We start from the raw sequence: 14,134 nt of genomic DNA on the forward strand, positions 1-14,134 counted from the left end.
AGAATTACAAGTTGAGAAAGATTAACTTTAATGTGAGTTGAGAATTTTTCTTGAGGACAAGCAAATGCTTAAGTGTGGGGATATTTGATAAATGATAAAACTAACATATTTTAATCTCATTCTTAATGTGTTTTTGGATGTTTATTTATTCAAATTGGTGAATTTGATGCTCCTAATCCTATTAATTCATGTTCTTATACTTAGGTGAGCATTTGGGAGAAAAAGGAGCAACAAACAAGCGAAAATCAGAGAAAAAGAGAAGATTTTAGGATCCACACGGGCTGGACACATGCTCATGTGAGCCACATGGGCTAGACACACGGCCATGTGCCAGCCCGTGTTGATTTTGCAACCTACTTCCCAAACGCATAGAAAAACACAATTTTTAGGCTTTCCAAGCATTCTAAAGTCTATAAATACCAAATAGAAGAAGAGATATGAGGGCCATCGGAGAAGATCGAAGAAAACAACTCGAAGAACACCATTGGAGCCAACTCTGAAGTAGATTCCCATCAAGATCGAAGACCTCCTTTTAATTTCTTTTGAAGTTTTTATGAGTTTATTTGTTTCTTGTGGTTTTTCTTACTTTGAGATATTTTCATATAGAATTTTGAACTAATTCCCTAGATAACTAAGGAAGATGAAACCTATGATGAATTCTATTATTTAATTTTTATTTTATGCGATAAATACTTGATTCTTGTTCTCAATTATGTATGCTTATTTCTTGTTTTAATATTTTCAGGATATTAATTCATGTTTAATGTGCTTAATTCAGTGGAGGAAAGGTCCTTATTTAATAGTAGATCTAGCATAATTGAGTGGAGTTGCATGCAATCCTAAAAATGGGACAACATAAATCTATCGGATTATAGTCAAATCTAATAAGGGAATCCATAAATCGAGTTAATGCAAAGATAGGGGGTTTTAATTAGAAAGACATTTCAATTAATCAACTTAGAGTCAGTTGCTCTTACTCTCGAAAGAGATATTAGCATAATTTAGGGATTTCTACGGATCAAGTCACCAAATGAATAAATCATTTAACTCAGATTCATAATAATAGATAAAGTCTAGGTGGATTCTTTCCTGTGTATTGTCTCTCTCATTGGTTATCATTCGGTTATTTTCGTAATTTATATTCTGTTGAGTTCTTATTTAGATTAGTTTTGTAATTTTAGGTTAAAACCAATCACTCCAATTTGTCAGCTAAATAATAGGAAAACGGTAATTACTAATACTTTTAGTCCTTATGGATACGATATTTCTACTCACCATAACGATATTATTTATCGATAGGTGCACTTGCCTTAGTCGTATTTTTAGTTAGTCACGTGAGACACATCACAAAGTTATGTTTTGTGCTTGAGATGTGGCATTATAGCCTTGTTATGATTGAAGTTGTTTTGGTATAAATGTGGCGACTTTGAATGGCATATTGGTTACAAGAAATATGTTGATTGAATTGGTATGTTTATATGTGTTTGAAAGGTGTGTAGGTCTATTGAATCAATGCACAATTAGAGTGGATGATTGGGCAAGTTTTGGACTTAAAATGATTTGTTTATAGGGTCAATTTATAGAGCACACAACCTGGCTACACGGTCGTGTGTAACTTATTATTTCAAGTCAGTGAGTTACACGGCCTATGACACGACTATGTGACATAAGCCAGAGAGTTACACGGTCTGGCACACGGTCTATATAATAGCCTATTTTTCAGTGGTGTCAAAAACAATGGTTTTGAGGCCACCAAATCTGACGAGTAAGCGTGTAAATATTATTATTTAATATTTACGAGTCAAATATGGTTTTAAAAATGTTTTTGATTTGATAAATTATGATATATAAGCGATTTATTAAGTTCAAGTGGTAAGACCCTAAGGTAAAATGGTTTTAGAAAATAAGGTATCGAGACCTCGTTTCTATAAACCAAGCCATAAATATTTTTATAAATATATATGGAGTGTCATTAAGGTGGTATTAAAGCTTTGTTGAAAAATTTCAACGTTTCAATAGTTAATTAATTAAAAAGGACTAAATCGTAAAAGATGTAAAATTTAATCACTATTTAATTTGAGTGATTAAATGGTTAATTGAATAAAGGAAAAGGGATTTAAATGGTAATTAGACCATTCAAGGTTAAGCAAGGTTTAAATAGTCATTTGATAATTAAATTGAAATAAATAAAACTAAATTGTTTATTCATCTTTTACATTGTCTTTTTTACGAATTATTAAGGGAGAAAGAAGCCATTGTTAACCTTGGAATTTCAGCAATTTGAAAAGCCAAATTGATCAAGTTCGAGTGGAAAAATCAAGGAGAATGAAAATTACCAAAATGCCCTGAATATTGGTATTTTTGCAAGTTAGCCAGGTAAGTTCATATGAATTGTATTCAGTAAAATTTTGATTAAATTGAATGTTAATATGTGATTATATTGTGATTAAATCAATATATATGTGTTAGTATGCAATTTATCTTGTAATCAAATGATGGAAATCCAACGATGTTTTAACGACTACCGAGTCTCATTTGAACCTTAGGAATTCATAAGATACAAATGACATGTCATTAGGGTTTACATGATTCAGGTGCTAGTCTTGAATGTCCTACCGATGGTTGAGGTTCGGCATGTGTTGTAGATACTCTACAACTCATGTGAGCAGCATCATGTAGCTACGTTCCGACTCACAGCTCGTGTGAGCAGGCCCATTTTCAAAGCTCATGTAGAAACTATATTGATTTCATAGCGCGCATTCGACAAATTGCTGAAGCTCTCAATTGGGAATTGTTTTGTGAGAAAAGACCGAGTACAAATAAGGAACTAGTTCGTGAATTTTATGCGAATTTGACCTAAAATGAATTGACGAAAGTTTTTTTCTAGAGGAATCAAGGTACTAATAACCCCAAACGCTATTAATGAATTCTTTGAATTACCTGATTTCGAAGATGATAAATATTCTTCCTTGATGAAAAATTTTGAGACTAAAAATCTGTAAGATATTCTCGAGGAACTTACAGTTCCAAGTTCTAAGTGGATTGTGTCAAAGTAAGGAATTCACACTTGTCGTAGAGAATATTTGACACCACTAGCGAATGTATGGTTCTATGTCATTCGATTTAGTTTTATGCCTATTTCACATGGGACTACAATTTTATTAGAGCGAATGATCTTATTATACTCGATTTTAATTGGAAAGACCATTGATGTGGGAAATATCATTTTGAGAGAAATGCGAAATTGTGTCACTAGACGTTCTAGCCTAGCTTACTTTCCCTTTATCATAACAATTTTGTGCTTGAAAGCTAAAATTCTTACAAACGTAAAGAAGATAGGTTATAGCCAGGGCACAATCACAGATTGGGACCTCTACCGAATAACCGGAGATTCTGTTCTCCGGCAATGAGTTAAAGAGAGTGAGGATCCCGAAGAAGAAAAATATCCCATAGAGATCAAACTAATGTAGTCAATTGAAATCCCTAATAAGGTAGAACCAATGGAACCAACAATCGAACCTGACATGACAACCTCAATGTTCAGAACTCAATCGCCTTATCCAGATCTTCAAGATGAGCTGTCAAAATTGATGGACATAATGCAACATATGTAGTGACAGCAACAAGCTTATTAGAGATATTCAAAAATACGGGATGACTCAATGAGAAGCGCTTTAACAAAAATATGCAATGACCCGCTTATTTTTGTGCCTAAGTTTCCAGATTTCATATTTGAACCATGGAGTCCACTATCGAAGAGGGAGTGAAGTGATTCATGCAAAAACAAAGATTATGGAGCAAAAGATGAGTCGAATTCTAATGGATCTGCAAATAAATAAAAAAGAGGGGGATCTTAACTTTGTTTTATTTTTCTTCTTAGGTTATTTAATGTTTTAGAATTAGGTTCTATTAGGATTTTTTTTTATCGCATAATAAAACAAGAGATGGAAATCATAAATAAAAATGAACAAGTTGCAAAGTACAAAGTGTGGCAATAGATATATACGTGTCTAGGATTAGATCTAAAGAAAGCTTGGTACTTAGACAGTCAGATTGACTCACCTCTTTTTTAGAATTCTACCTGGTGTATATTATCTATTCATTTTTAACAATGAGGACATTGTTCATCTCAAGCAAGGGGACCTAAAAATTGAAATTATTTCCTCTCAGAATAAAAATTTCTTTTAATTATGATTAGGATATATTTTGTTCAAAAATTTGAAATTTTGTTAAGTATGCTAAACTTCAGTATGAATAAAATTCTATTATTTCAATAATTGTTATATTAGTAGAATTATGACATAAATGTATTCTTAATAAAGCATGCAAATCATACCATAAAATTTTTAGTTCCTTAAGAAAATTAGGCATGCATGAAAGTTTAAGTCTATAGAATTGACTTAGTAGTTTCTTGAGGCGAAATCCTAGGAAGCATGGAATGTTGAAAATGATTTAGCCAACTTTTTTTGGACTGTTTGATCCTTTCAAGCCAACCTTGATGAATTTTTATCCCTTGAAACCCAACTTTGAGACTATATGGCCTAATTTTATTTGAACCTTTGCAATATTTAGCCATCACTTCTCTCTAGTCAGCTTTAAATTATCTCAAACATTAGACTCAGTACTATTCAAAATATTCTTTGAAAATAAGTTTGGGGGAGTTGAAAAGAAGCACCAAATTCTCCAAAAATTATAGTATATACAGCAAAATGCTCGTGAAAAAAAAAGAGAAGAGCATATGTACTTGAAAGAAAATAGATGTACAAAAGAGTATGTGAGAGCAAAATAATTTGGTGTATTGAAGGTAAATATTCTGAAGGTCTGAATGAAGTTGAGTCTAGGGTTTTTAGCCAAAATTTATCTATCTTTTACCTACCCTAGCCTAGCCACGTTACAACCTATTTAAAAGACCTATTGATTCAAGTTTCTGGGCTACCTACATTAGTGGAGAGAAATTAATATGTTCAACATATGAAGGTATAAATTAAACTTGATGATTGCAGCTTAACCTTAAATAAGGAAATAAAACCAAATTGGTAGGTATTTAACATGTCTTTATTGAGTAAGCATTTAGTTTATTTTTATTTTTATTTTTATTTTTGCTATCATAATAGTAATTGAGATTAATTTGAATGATATATATACTTAAGTAGCATAAATATCAAATTTCTTATTCTTGAGCATAAGTATACTAAATTCATAATTTTGGGAAGAATGTTGTTCTGAAGTAATTTTTTAAAGGTGTTTCTGAGAAATTCTTTTCAATTTGTGCATTACTTGGGACGAGCAATGAATTAAGTTTGGGGGTGTGGAAACATGAAAATATACACACTTTTCCATGCCCTTTTAAACTCAAATTCATGTAAATTCGTAGTAATTCTTGTCGAAAAATTTATTATAAAATAATTAAATTGTACTTAAATTATTAACATGTTGAATTTTAATTAATGTTATAATAAATTTTGTTTAATTTTGATCATTTTCGGAAAATTTGCATAAAGGGCAAAAACTGGCTCAATAGACATTGCTAGAAGCGCAAAACTAAGAAACGATTTTTGAAGCATTGAGGCGAATTAATTTTTCAGCCGAAGACGATTCAAATTATGAATATTAATTCATAATATAATTAATTTTAATTTTAATCCAATTTATTTTGGGTTAAATAATTATTATTAATTATGAAAAGAGGCCCATTTGAGCTGAACTGAGAAAGCCGATCCAACCGAGCACTGGGCTGCCCAAAACCCTCCCACATGCTGACCCAATAAGCTTATTTGGCTGATTATTTGGATTGAAAATAGCCCTTGTAGACTCCTTGATTTTGCATTCAAACCCCTCCAATATTCATGCCTTTCTAGATTTGTCCCTACCTTAAAATAGTAGGTTTGAAACCTTCAAACTTGCCATATGTGTGGCCAGTCATGGAAGGAATCTATGGCTGCTGATTTTTTCTATTTTTAGCAGCCTACTCAACCTATAAAACCCCCTTGGCTGCTCATTTGAAACACATCTCAAAACCTCTCATCCTTTCACTTTTCTCTCACTTTCTCTCTTCAATCCCCTTACCTTGTTCTTCATTTTCTTCCCCATTTCCTTGTCGATTTCACCTCTTGAAAAATATTCCTTCAACCACCATTTGGAGCAACATTCAACTGTTCGTGGAAATCTTGGTTCAACAAGAACAAGCTGAGAATGAGTAGCAGAGCAACTTAGTCAAGCCTCGGAGATACATCGGATTTGATTCTTGCTCCTTATCCCTTTAATTTTTTGTGTTGTTATGAACATTTCAATGAATAATTGTGATGTTGATGTGTTTAATTTAATTAATATGGCTTAAATTTAATTCGTGTTAGGTTAATTGCATTTTCTCCACTTAATTTATTAAAATTGTGCTTGTGTTGTTATAGGCCTTAGTAAGATGTTTGATTTAGTAAAACCATGACTAAGTTATTCTTGCATTAAAATTGTAAGGTAACTAATGAATTAATTATTTAAACGGATTGAAATTATAATTAATTGACACGATACTTAATCAGGGCATGTTTAATCATCGAAGGTAGCTGAGGGTTAAATTAGCAACGGTATCTAACGATACATTAGCCTTGCATAACTTGCAAGATTATTGTGATTAAATTGGTTCAAGGTAGGAATACATTGTTACCTCACGTAATCTTTTATGTGCTTATGACATTGAATTAATTGTTTGAATTGGCATAGAGACATGTCCAAGAGATTATTTTTAATTTCATAACTATGTATATGCATTAACGCATTTGCTTATTAAAATTTGTTTAATCGGTTGAATTGACATAGAGATATAGTCAAGAAATAAATGGATTTTGGTAGGTGAGTTTGTTCATAAGTTAGCAGATTACCAAGTGTCCGTGAATTTATTCGTAACAACATGAACATTTGTTTAGTAATTCTAAGTTAAGAAATGCAATTAATCTAACACAATTATCTCATCTTGATTAAAATCATCTTTTGAAACCGTGCATTGAAACTTTTATTTCCTCTTTATTTATTTTACTTAGTTAAAAATCTTAGTTTTTAATCACCAACTCAAATCAAAATATTTTTCTTTACCAAAGTGTTTTTAATTGCATTCATAAATAATTATTTTCACAATCCCTGTGGGTATGATAACTTGACATTTACTTGTCACTTTATTACTTGTTGCGATTGTGTACACTTGCACATTTCCGTAGTTCCACTAACTCCAATAATGCTGAATGCGATACTCAAGTATCTGAGTAAAGATGTTGCTAAGGATGAGTAGAAACTCATAAAGGTATGAATAAATGTTTTATAATGTATGCTAATGATGAATTTTATGTTATATGTATTTATATGAGAATCAAATTTTGAGGCTTTACTGTCTTATACAATGGAATTCACAAGATTTATCTTGATTAAGCTTACAAGAGTGAAAACAAAGAGTTCAATGGCTAAACGAATAATAATGTGGCCAAAGCCAAGGATTGATTAGCAAATTAAGAGAATTATAGAAGAGATATTAGATTTTTCTAAAAATCATTTGGGATCCACAACGTCACCGTTAAATAAGAAGTTATTCACGAATAATTGACTTATTCAAGTGTGGCATCTAAAGAACAGATTAATCGAAATTTCTTCTAAATTTATTTCTTTAGTGAATGGGATAATGTGGGATTATTGATGACTATAGTAGTCAGTGAAATAATGTTTGAACTAAAAAGATATTTGAATGCAGCGGTTATAGTCGAGTATCTTATGACGATCTTTTCTGGGTATTCTGTATGTTCTTTTATCCTCAGAGGTACATGCAATGATTTATTTTCAAATGTGATTCTTATTATATGAGAACGCTAGCTAACCATAATGTTAGACGGAAGTATTGTTAGGCTGGTTGATTTATGATCGGCATTATTTTATCTTTCTTTGGTGTTCTATTCCATTATGTTTCATAGAAAATTCGACGATAAAACTCATATGATGCTATTATTATATTTCTACTTGTTATTGCTCTAAATTATATATGCGATTTATGTTGTCTCTATGACAACTAATTCTAGTGAGCATGAGCGGTATTCCTCTTCTAGATTTTCTTTGAGGGATTATCAATCTCTTTATCATTCAATATAAGTTGTATTCTCAAAAGAGAGATTCACATCTTGGATTTAATTATCTCAGTTTTCTTATCATTTTTATGGTCTAATTTTATCTATCAAACATGGTTCATTTCGAAAGGATATTCATTGGTCGAAGGTAATTACATTTATTACGATTATAAACCCTGGTTCGATCATGGGAGCTCGATGATATAGATATCAGATTATAAAGGTTGTGTTCCTGCATTGGTTGTTATTAGGACTACCTTTGATTTTCCTCTTCTATTTATGAGTGCACTATTGATGTTGAGGTATTGTTCTATCTATATGATTGAAACATCGATCTTATTATAGCACTAAGGTTTTAATCTATCTGATGGTTGTGGCTCCGATATGGGTCAAAGCTTTGATGTTAATAAGTGAAATAGCTTTATTATATTCCCTTTCTTGCTTTCGTGAAGGGGAGGCATCGACAAAAGTGTAGACGGTGGAAGATTGAGCTCAAACTTGTATATTGGTTCTCATTCCTTAGGTTATCTTGATTATGTCAACAAGTTAAAATATGATATTATGTTTCGTTTGAGTTAATGCAGTTTGTAGAAATCTTTGATTGGTATTCTAAGTGAATTATGATAGATTGTATGTATGGGTTGTCTGGACAATAAGAAGAAGGGATTATTCTGAAATTTATTATTCGATACATAAAATCGACTCAGTTGTTTTAATCAGAGCAAGTTATTCATTTGAAAAGTTAATTGAGATATACGCATTTGAGTTTATCCTTAGATTCGAGAATAAATTTAGTGCATTCACGGGTAAATTAACGAATAGTCAGAATGAGGGATTCATATTCTAGAAGACATGATACAAAAATATATCTATCAGAACAGTTCTAATCAGGAAATGTTATTATGGGTTAGAGTCGTCTTGATAGTTGAAGATGTAGCGCCGGTGTTAAACGATATTGATTGATGCTTTCCATGCAAAGGGAACAAATATCAGTTGAAAGCCATAGATGCAAACATGTCAAAAGCATCAGTTAGAGTTTGATAATCTGGTTTTCTCAGTTATGTTTTCACAGGCGATCATTAAGGAATCTCTCGGTAGTTATACTACTAATGATAAAGTGATTGACACACAGCCTTGTGACCCTGCAGTTTGAAAAATTCCTTCATTTTCTATAAAAATTCTATATGTTTCTTATTTAGTCCCAACTTGTTTCTAATGTGTTTTTAGGGCGTCGAAGGCTCGTATAAGGGACAATATGAATGATATTCATTGATTTTGCTATGATTGATGTTGAGCTATTAAATGATTAAAATTTTTTATAGTTGAAACGTAAACTCCGGTAATGCTTCGTAACCCTATTTTTACGACGAATACGGGTTAGGGGTGTTACAGTCTACGACATGGCTGTCTGACCTAAATCATTGAGTTACAGGATTTAAGACACAGGTTGGGACAAAGCCGTGTGTCCCATTGTTCGAATACCACACGTCTAGGCTATGTCACATGGCCTGTGACCCCTGTTTTCAAAATTTTTAACTTTTCCCCAAATTTTTTGAATTGTTTTAATTTAGTCCTAAATTAATTCCAAACTATTTTTAGGGCTCAAGGGCTCGATTTAAGGCCCAAATGTATATGTTTGCTAGGTTTGTAATGAGTTTTAGGTAATTAATGTTAAATGACATTATTGATCTGCTTTGAAGTTAATTGTTTGGATTTGTATGGTAATGCTCCGTAACCCTAATCCAAAGACAGAAATAGGTTAGGGGTTTTACAAAATAGGTTGTCAAGGCATACGATGTTAAAATTAGTAGAGATGTTAAAGAAATTTTAAGCTAAATTTTTTAGGGTAAACTATAAAATTGTCACCCAACTATTAGCGTATTTTTGTTTTGGTCAAACAAGTTTAAAATTTTCTATTTTAGTCACCAACATTTTCAAAATTTAATAATTTGGTCACTCATTTGTTAAATCGCTGACAGAAGCCTTTTTTTCATTGGCATAATAACAAATTTATCCTTCCAATATTTAAAAAATTATCAATTTGGTCCAAATTCTAAAAAGTTCAACAAATTCAACCACCAACTTTATAAATTCTACCAATTTAGTTTGATTCTTAAAAATTAAAACATTAAAAATAAAAATATTTAACAGTTCATTTTTCGATAAAAATACATAAAAAATTATTAATAAGTTAAAAATAAATGAATACCTATTTTTTCTCTTTCTAACATGAAATTTATTTATTAAATATTATTGGCTTAAGGGTAAAAAACTCCCTTAGTAAAAAATAAAAATTCAATTAATGTAACAACCCGTTTTTTTAGTGGTGTCGAAAACAATAGTTTCGAGATCACACTTCCAACGTTTGAGTCTGTAAATATTAATCATTTAATATTTTAATATTTATGAGGTCCTTAGGGTCGTATTAACTTTTGGTTAGGAAATTTTAACATTTAGATAGTTAATTAAAGAAAAAGGATTAATTCGTAAAAGATGTAAAACTTCATTGCTATTGATTTATAATGATTAAATGGTTTAATTATCATAGTTGGAAGGACTTAAATGGTAATTATACCATTTTTATATAGTGGGACGGTTAATAAGTGAATTTTTATACATTTTATATGTTACTTTTTAAGATTAAATTAATAATAAAGTATTAAAACATAAAAAAATGGTCATCTTCCAAATCTTCCATTGATGTTGAACAAGAAAAACCTCCATTGAAGAGTTTGAAGGCTTGGCTATGCTTAACCCTTGCATGTAAGTTTGTTTTGAGTTTATTTCTTTTAATTTTTATGTTTTTGATATCGTTGCAACTAGTTCAAGCAAACTCGTACCTCCGTTTTCAAAAATATTAAATGTTTTAGAATGTGCCACGGATGAGTTTGAGATGTTTGTGAAAATTTGTGACAGATTACTCAACTTGGTTGCTGAATAGGATTATTTTGTAAAGTAATTTTTGTTGATTGTAATGTTAAAGGACTAAATTGTTTAAACGATAAAAATTTATAGTATTGTTGTAAAATTATGTTAGATAGAGGGTTTTATAGATGTAACACCCCTAACTTGTATCCGTTGCCGGAATAGGGTTACAGAGCATTACTTAAGGTTACATTTCAAAACAAACAAAAATTTTAAACATTTTAATTCATATCACTAATAATAGCAAAACCAAACAATAACATGCATATCGTCCCTTATACGAGCCCTCGAGGCCCTAAAAATACATTGAAAACAAGTCGAGACTAAATCAGAAACATTTAGAATTTTTCAAAAACAGATGAAAATCTTCAAATTGTAGGGGTCACAGGGTCATGTGACCAATCACACGGCCGAGAGACACACTCGTGTCTCTGGCCGTGTGGACATTCAAAAATAGGGACACACGGCTGGGTCCCAGCCCGTGTCCATGCCCGTGTAACTCTCTGATTTAGGTCACACGGCCAAGCCACACGACCGTGTGCTAGGCAGTGTAACTCTCGAAATGCAACCTGTAAAAACCTACAGGGACACACAGCTATGTCGCCTGAATGTGTGTCACATACAGCTGAGACACATGCCAGTGTCTCTGACAGTGTTGACAAAAAGTAGGCCATTTTCAAGCCATTTTCCTCACCTGTTCATGCACACACATATAACCAATTTACCACAGGTAATCAAGCACTCCAAAGTGCACCAAACCATTCTATAACAAGCTATCCAATTACGATTCATAAGCATACAACCAATGTGTCCAAAAAGTGCCTCAATCACAATCATTAAACATGTATATCCATATACATAAATTGGCTAAAAGTTCAACTAAATTATAACTAAACTTATGCCATAACTTACCACTTTGTTTACCTATCAAATTTCACACTAAAAGTACCAAACATTGCATTTTACATCTAGCACCAATAACCATACATGTCATCTATAACAATTATACCAATTCACCACATTCAAACATATCAAAAGACCATATCAACTCCAACCATCAAGGCCATTTAAATGACACAAATCTAACCACATCTAGATGATTCCAATAGTCAACATGTATACAAACCATATTTCAACCATACACATCTATTCAAAACCTTTCCAAGGCATAACATATATTGACCATGTTGAGGTCAATTCATCATATATCACTTTGGTCGTTCAAACATGCTTTAACACACTATCAAATTCACACATATCAACAAGGCACCAAATGTACCAAGGCTAAAATGACATATACATGCCAAACACATCAATTAACATTTAACTAATCATAAACCATAAGTTCACCTATACATTCTATTATAACCTTAACCAAAATATCAGAATCTACTGATATAATTGTTAGATAGTGTGATAGATCTCCGATGAACTTCCAACCCGATCAAGCTTCCGATAATCTGAAAAGTAACAGAAAAACAACTACGTAAGCAATGAATTCTTATTAAGCTCGTATAAACTTTAGTCATATCAATCCATTTCAAATATGAAATTTATACATATCAAGAATAATCATATAACAATACTGTAAGGTTCATAAAACCATATCCAACAACTCATGAAGTGAATAAATCCATAGCATCATATATACATATTATCCCTAGCATAGTAGGACTTTATAAAACTTTAAACCCTTTTAAATTTTCTTATTTTCATTTGCATTTACTCTCATTAGCTCAAATAACAACTTTAATTCAATTCATCATTCCCTTTTTCATCATTCTACACTTCAAGTATGAACTTACTATTTCATTACCTTTCCACACCCGTTTCATATTCATAACATACAAGACATAAGCATATCATTCAATCATAGCCACAAGCTAGTGCATTAAAACATAACTCCTTTTGGAATTAGTCACATGATAAACCATTTCACAAGAAATTACATAATTTAAACATTACCACTCTTTCACGAACACAAGTATGTTTCCATTAGAGCACTTACCATTTCAATGCAACTTATAAGTAAACATAATACCATTCAATCAATAGCTTGGCACATGCCTAAGCATCAAACAACAGCACATGTTAGCAATGTAAATGCATATATAAACCAATAATCATGGATGAGCACAAAAATTGATAAATTTTCATATACATGTATCATCCAATTCAATTTTTCCATCTACCATGTAACAACATTTCCATGTAATTCATATGTGTCTGTGTCATAGTCCGTATTGAACTCTTATCATTTCGTATCAGAATATTTCCCGTCGAACCATTTAGAATATCATTGGATACTCGAGATAGCTCACACATAGTGTGCTAAACTGTAATCTATCAATTCCTGTACATGTATGCTCCTATGAGCTATGAATTAATATGTTCTCACGAGTTGTAAATCGTTAAGCTCATATGAGGTGGGAATCGGTGAGCTCTCAGGAGCTGAAATCGATAAGCTTATACGAGGTAAAAATTGATAAGCTCTCACGATTTAAGGGCATTTAGAAATTTTCTATTTTCCTCCATTTTCCACCCGATATTGATCTAAATTAATAATTTTATTCAATATATTAATTTAGAAATAAAAAATTCATTTCATGCAATTTGATCATCTTAGAAATTTTTACAAAATTACCCCTAAAGTTTTTCTTTTATTCAATTTAGTCCCTGAGACCAAAACATGCAAATTAACCATTTTTACCCAAAATTGATCCAATCTGAATACTTATGGCATCAAATATAGCACACTACTGTAATAATTTCAAATCAAGTCCGTGTAATTTTACTATTTTAACAATTTAGTCCCTAATTGAAAAAGTTTATCAAAAATCACTTAATAAAATACTTTTAAACATCAAACAACATTTCAGATTCATCATTTAACATATAAAATTTTAAAGTTCCATCAATGGCAACATTCAAAATCGTTAAAAGTTTCAAAATCAAAGGTATAGGCTAGCTGGACCTAGTTGTAATGATCTTAAAAACATAAAAAAATAAAAGAAATAAACCCAAATTTAGCTTACATGCAAAGGAGGACTTGGCTGAGTGTTTAAGCTATCATCCATGGCTTCCTTCATTCTCTAATTTCGGCAAAACTA

The sequence above is a fragment of the Gossypium hirsutum genome, chromosome D06 (genome assembly GCF_007990345.1).
Source record: "Gossypium hirsutum isolate 1008001.06 chromosome D06, Gossypium_hirsutum_v2.1, whole genome shotgun sequence".
NCBI lineage: Eukaryota > Viridiplantae > Streptophyta > Magnoliopsida > Malvales > Malvaceae > Gossypium > Gossypium hirsutum.